Genomic DNA, 6,017 nt, shown 5'->3' on the forward strand with positions numbered 1-6,017 from the left:
TTATACTTAGCTTTTTGAGAAACTGCCAAACTGTCTTCCACAGCAGCTGTACAATTTTACTATGTGATCAGCAGTGAACGGCTGTTCCTATTTCTCCACCTCCTCTCCAACACTTGTTATTTTCTGTTTTTGTTTTTTTTTTTTAAGAGCAGCCATTCTAATGGGTGTGAGACAGTATTTCATTGTGGTTTTGATTTACATTTCCCTGATGGCTAATGATGTTGAGCATCTTTTCATGTGCTTCCTGGCCATTTGTATATCTTCTGTGAGAGATGTATTTTGCCCATTTTTACATTGGGTTATTTGTCTTTTGTCATTAAATTGAAGGATTTCTTTATATATTCTGGATATTAATCCTTTACTGGTTATGTAGTTTCCAAGCATTTTCTCCTGTTCATTAGGTTGTGTTACATTCATGATAAAGTCCTTCGAGGAACAAGAGTTTTAATTTTGATGTGGTCCCGTTTATCTATAATTCTTTTGATGCTCACGCTTTGTTTGTTAAGTCTATGAAACCATCGCCTTAACACAAGGTCCTGAAGGTGCTTCCATATATTTACTGCTGGGAGTTCATTTTTTGTTGAATTTTGTGTATGGTGTGAGGGAGGGAGTCCTCCTTTTTTTTTTCTAAACAGATCTAGTTTGTACAGCACCATTTGTTGAAGAGACTATTTTTCACAGTTGAGTGGTCTTTGCCACCTTCTCAAAAATCAGCTGGCCATAAATGTGAGAGTTGATTTCTGGGCCCTCAATACTATTCCATTAGTCTATGTCTGCCCTTGGGTCAGTGCCATGCTCTTTTGATAACTCTGGCTTTGTAATAAGTTTTACGATCAGGAAGTGTAAGTCCTTCAACTTCATTCTTCTTTTTCAAGATGGCTTTAGCTATTCTGGGTCTTTTACCCTTCTGTTCCAATTTGCTAATGCTGCTGCAATGAAAACTACCAGAAATGGATTGGCTTTTATAAAGGGGGATTATTTGGTTATAAAGTTAGAGTCTTAAGGCCATAAAGTATCCAAGGTAAGGCATCAACAACAGGGTACCTTCACTACAGAAAGGCCATTGGCATTCGGAAAACCTCTGTTAGCTGGGAACGCACATGGCTGCCATCTGCTTGCTTTCAGATTGCTTTTCAAAATGGCATTCTCCAAAATGTCAGCTTTCAAGGGCCATCTTCCTAAATGTCTGTCTCAGCTACAGCTCTGTCTGGGCCTGTGTGGCTCTTTTTAAAGTACTTCAGTGATCCAATAAAGACCCACCCTGAATGGGTAGAGCAACACCTCCATGGAAATAACCCAATGAAAAGTCTAGCCCATAGTTGATTGAATCGCACCTCCATGGAAACACTGAACCAATAGGTTCCAACCTAATCCACACTAATACATCTGCTCCCACAAGACTGCATCAAAGAATATGGCTTTTTCTGGGGGACAAAATATATACAAGCTAGCACACCTTCCATAAAATTTTGATGATTAGCTTTTCCATTTCTGCAAAGTTCATTGGAATTCCTTTTGGGATTGCATTGAATATATAGTTTGCTTTGGGTAGTACTGACATCTTAATGGTATATAGTCTTCCAATGAATGAACATGGACTGTCCTTCCATTTATTTAGGTCTTCTTTTACTTCTTTTAGCAATATTTTGTAGTTTTCTGCATACAATTACTTCACATCCTTGGTTAGATTTATTCCCAAATATTCAGTTCTTTGAGTTGCTATTGTGAATGGATTTTTTTCTTGATTTCTTCTTCTGATTATTCATTGCTTGTGTATAGAAACCGTATTGATTTTGGGTTTTGATCTTGTACTCCACCATGTTGCTGAATTCATTTGTTAGCTCTAGGAGCTTTGTTGTGGATTTTTCAGGATTTGTCTCCTTTATCAGTATATAATGGCCATCTTTGTTCCTTGTATTTTTTTTTTTAAGTTTAGTAGGTTTTATTTAAGTAATACAATTCAACTTCATTAATTTGAACTTTTCTAATTTGAAATCTAAAGCCATGTAGCTCTGAAAAGGAAAGTTCAGGTAATCCATGTGAGAATACAAGGAGAATATTGAAGCTACTTAAGAGGACACATTATTTTGAAGCTCTCCACACATAGGGGGCACACAATAGTTATTAAATACCTTACAAAGGTAAAATTACAAAGATAGACCATTATGCTTAGAACAGGAGAGAATAAGGCATCTGATGTTTAGTTTATTCCTCCAGTACTGTCAGAACAGAGGTCAAACTTCTTTCATCATGTTACAATGTTTATGATCAGACTTTACTTCTCAATGAATCAAATTTTGAAATATTTCTTTATAATATTAATAATTGTCTTTGAAAATAGGTTAATAACTGTCTTTGAAATTGTTCACTGAGCAATTAAATATTTTTGTCCATACACATTCATATTTAATTACTGCTCTATGACATACACAATTTTTCCAGTTTCAGTTTGAACATTTAACTTGTTGTGAGAAAATGTGGGTCCTAGTACCAGGTCTTCTAATTAGTTGTATGGCCCTAGACAAGCCATTTTAGATCCCTGCCTAAATCCAGATCAAACAGGGATTAAAAACAGCTTTTTAATCTACCTTATAGGTAAGCAGACATAAGATTAAGCACACAAATATAAGGTAAAACATGTTGGTTTTTTCCATATTAACTATTTTCTAATATTTGCTTGACATTTTTATAATTTAACCAAAATAAAAATTGTACACTTTCAGAACTACAAAATTCAGTAGTTCTACAAGGTGAATTAAAATAGTAAAGTTAGTTATAATAATAATAAATCCATGTCTCATTTAAGTACATGAAGAAATTATAATTATAAAATAATATAATTATAAAATATAATTATAAAAATAGGTAAAATTTCATGAGAATATTCCTATTTATTCTAGCTTAGGACTTCTTGCCCATATCGATGGATTGTCTGGCATCAGGCACTGCATCAGGTACCAGAACAGTCACATTGTCCGTAGACTGGCAGACAGATTTGGTGGCCTAACCATGATGTGTCTGTTAGTCCAGAGGCCAGATCAAGCATGTCATTCTCCTCATCATTGACTGCTTGTAACTTCTCAAATATGTGCTTTTCAAAGACGAGGTGACAGGTAGAACAGGCTAAGGTTCCCTCACATGCACCAAAACCATCAAAATCTAGATTATTTTCAACCACAACATCTAGCAAAGAGTTACCAATTTTTCCTTTGGTTGTTAATGTTTCACACTCACAGTTTATAAAGCGGATTGTTATTTATCTTCTGAGCTGCACCACACCCGCGCGGATACGTTCAGCTGCCGGCTCGCCCTTGCGCTCCCGCCGGGCCTCCGGGTCCCCAGGAGTCTTCAGGCTCCCACGCGAGGGCCAGTGACGAGCAGCCACCGGCGGGAGGCATAGCTGAGAGCAGCGGTGGCGACGCGCAGGGGCCGGGCGCCACTCGTGGTGGTCATAACCCGGTAAGTACCAGAAGCGAAGTAGGCCGCGGAGAACCGGTGGAGAGAGACGCCAATAGAGGCGCGAGAACGCGCTAGGCAGGGGAGTGACGCCAAGGCCCGCGGCGAAGGGCGCTTGGGGCTAGCAGTGCGTGGGTTGAGGGGTGCGGGCAGGGGTTCCAGGTGCATATCCCCGAGGGTCCTGCTAGGTCGGTTGGACGGTGCTCCCTTGTAACTGTTTTTTTGACTGAAAGTGTATTTCATTCAATATTACTATAGCAAACCAAGATCTATTTTGATTACTACTTGCATGATGTAATTTTTCCATCCACTCACCCTACTTGTATCTTTGAATTTAAGGTGAGTCTCTTACAGAGAGCATGGAGCTGGGTCATGCTTCTTTTTTTACATTTTGCCAATCTCTGCCTTTTATCTGGGGAGTTTAATTCATTTCTGTTTTAAGTCACTACTGATAATATAGTACTTTCTTCTGCAATTTTGCTATTTAGACTTTGTAAGTCTTATACCTTTTTTCCCTCTCTCATTTCCCTTAATACCTACTTTTATATTTGTTTGCTTCTCTGTGTTGTACCCTATTGAGTGCCTTCTCATTTCTATCTGTATATGTTTTTCACCTACTTTCCTTATGGTTACTAGGGGGTCAAAATTTAATATCTTAAATGTATAACAATCATATTTGGTTTGAAACCAACGTAAGTAAAATAGCATGCACATATACTTTTCCTGTACCCCTCTGTCTCCTGGCCATTTTTTGTACTTGTTATCACTTATATCTTTGTGCATATTTTATGTATAGTTCCAGAGATTTATCATTATTTTTTATGCATTCACATTTTAGCACCTATAGGAAGTAAGAAGTGGAGTTATATACCAAATAATACAATACAATAACACCGGCGTTTATCATTACCCAAATGGTGTCCTTTACCACAGGTCTTTATTTCTTCATGCTGCATTGAACCCCTCTCTCATGTCCCTTCCTTTCAGTCTGAAGAACTCCCTTTATCATTGCTAGTAGGGAAGGTCTAATAGTGTTGAGCTCCCTCAGCTTTTCTTTATCTGAGAATGTCTTAATCTCCCTCTCATTTTTTTACTTCTTCTTTCTCCGCATTTTCTCCAGCACTTGTAGTTTCCTGTTTTTTTTCTTAAACAGATTTATTCATGCACCGTACAATCCATCCTAAGTGTACAGTCAATGGCTCCTGGTATAATCACAGTTATGCATACACCACCATAATCTGTATGAGAACATTTCCATTCTTCAGAAAAGAAAGAAGAAAAGAAAAAAAAGATCCCATACCCGTCCCTTATATCCCTTGTTATTGACGTTTAGCTTTGGTATATTGCATTTTTTACAATTAATGACAGAATGTTACAATGTTAATGTTAAGTATACACTCTATTTGCATTAATTGTATTTTTTCCCCTATGAATAGAGAGTTTAATCCATTAACATTTAAGTTATTACCGTCAAAGCAGTACTTTCTTCTACCATTTTTTCTTTTGAAAACTTCTTGGGAGTTTTTTGATGACTAATTCAATCTCTTTACTTGTGATTAGTTTGTTAAGGTCTTCTATTTCTTCTCGAGTCAGCGTTGGTTGTTTAATTGATTCTAGGAGGTTGTCCGTTTTGTGTAAGTTGTCTAGCTTGTTGCTCATAGTATCCTCTCATTATCCCTTTTATTTTTGCTGGGTCAGTGGTAATGTCTCCCCTCCCATTTCTGATTTTATTTATTTGCATCCTATATCTTTTTTCTTTGTCAGTGTAGCTAAATGTCCATTGACTTTATTTTCTCAAATAGTCAACTTCTCCTTTTGTTGATTCTTTCTATTGTTTTCATGTTCTCAATTTCATTTATTTTTGCTCTAATATTTGTTGTATCTTTCATTCTCTTTGTTTGGGGTTAGTTTGCTGTTCTTTTTCTAATTCCTTAATGTAAGTAGTTAAGTCATCAATTTTACTCTTTCTTCTTTCTAATATAGACATTTAGGGCAATAAATTTCCCCCTCAGCACTGCCTTCTCTGCCTCCCATAAGTTTTGTTATGTTGTATTCTAATTTTCGTTTGCATCAAGATATTTACTGATTTCTCTTGTATCTTGTTCCTTGACCCAGTGGTTTTTTTAAGAGTATTTTGTTTAACCTCCATATATTTGTGAATTTTCCAGCTGTCTCCATGTTATAGATTTCCAACTTCATTCCATTATGATCTGAGAAAGTGTTTTGTAGAATTTCAATATTTTAAAATTTATTGAGACATGCTTTGTGACCCAGCATGTGGTATATCCTGGAGAATGAGCCACGTGCACTTTGAGAAGAATGCATATCCTGCTTTTGTGGGATGCATTGTTCTGTAAATGTCTGTTTAGACTAGATCATTTATCATATTATTTAAGATCTGTTTCCTTATTGATCCTCTGTCTAGATGTTCTATCCATTGCTGAGAGAGTGGTGTATTGATTATCTATTGTTGTAGAGGTGTTTATTTTTCCCTTTAGTGTTACCAGTGTTTGCCTCATGTATTTTGGGGCACTCTAGCTAGGTGCATAAATATTTATAAT

At 36.6% G+C, this 6,017-nt stretch overlaps 1 pseudogene; it reads right to left on the reverse strand.

Annotated features, from left to right (window-relative positions):
• Window positions 1-2,901: 2,901 nt before the first annotated feature.
• LOC119537191 lies at window positions 2,902-3,624 on the reverse strand (annotated as a pseudogene).
• Window positions 3,625-6,017: the final 2,393 nt, after the last annotated feature.

This window comes from Choloepus didactylus, chromosome 6 (assembly GCF_015220235.1).
Source record: "Choloepus didactylus isolate mChoDid1 chromosome 6, mChoDid1.pri, whole genome shotgun sequence".
Taxonomy (NCBI): domain Eukaryota; kingdom Metazoa; phylum Chordata; class Mammalia; order Pilosa; family Megalonychidae; genus Choloepus; species Choloepus didactylus.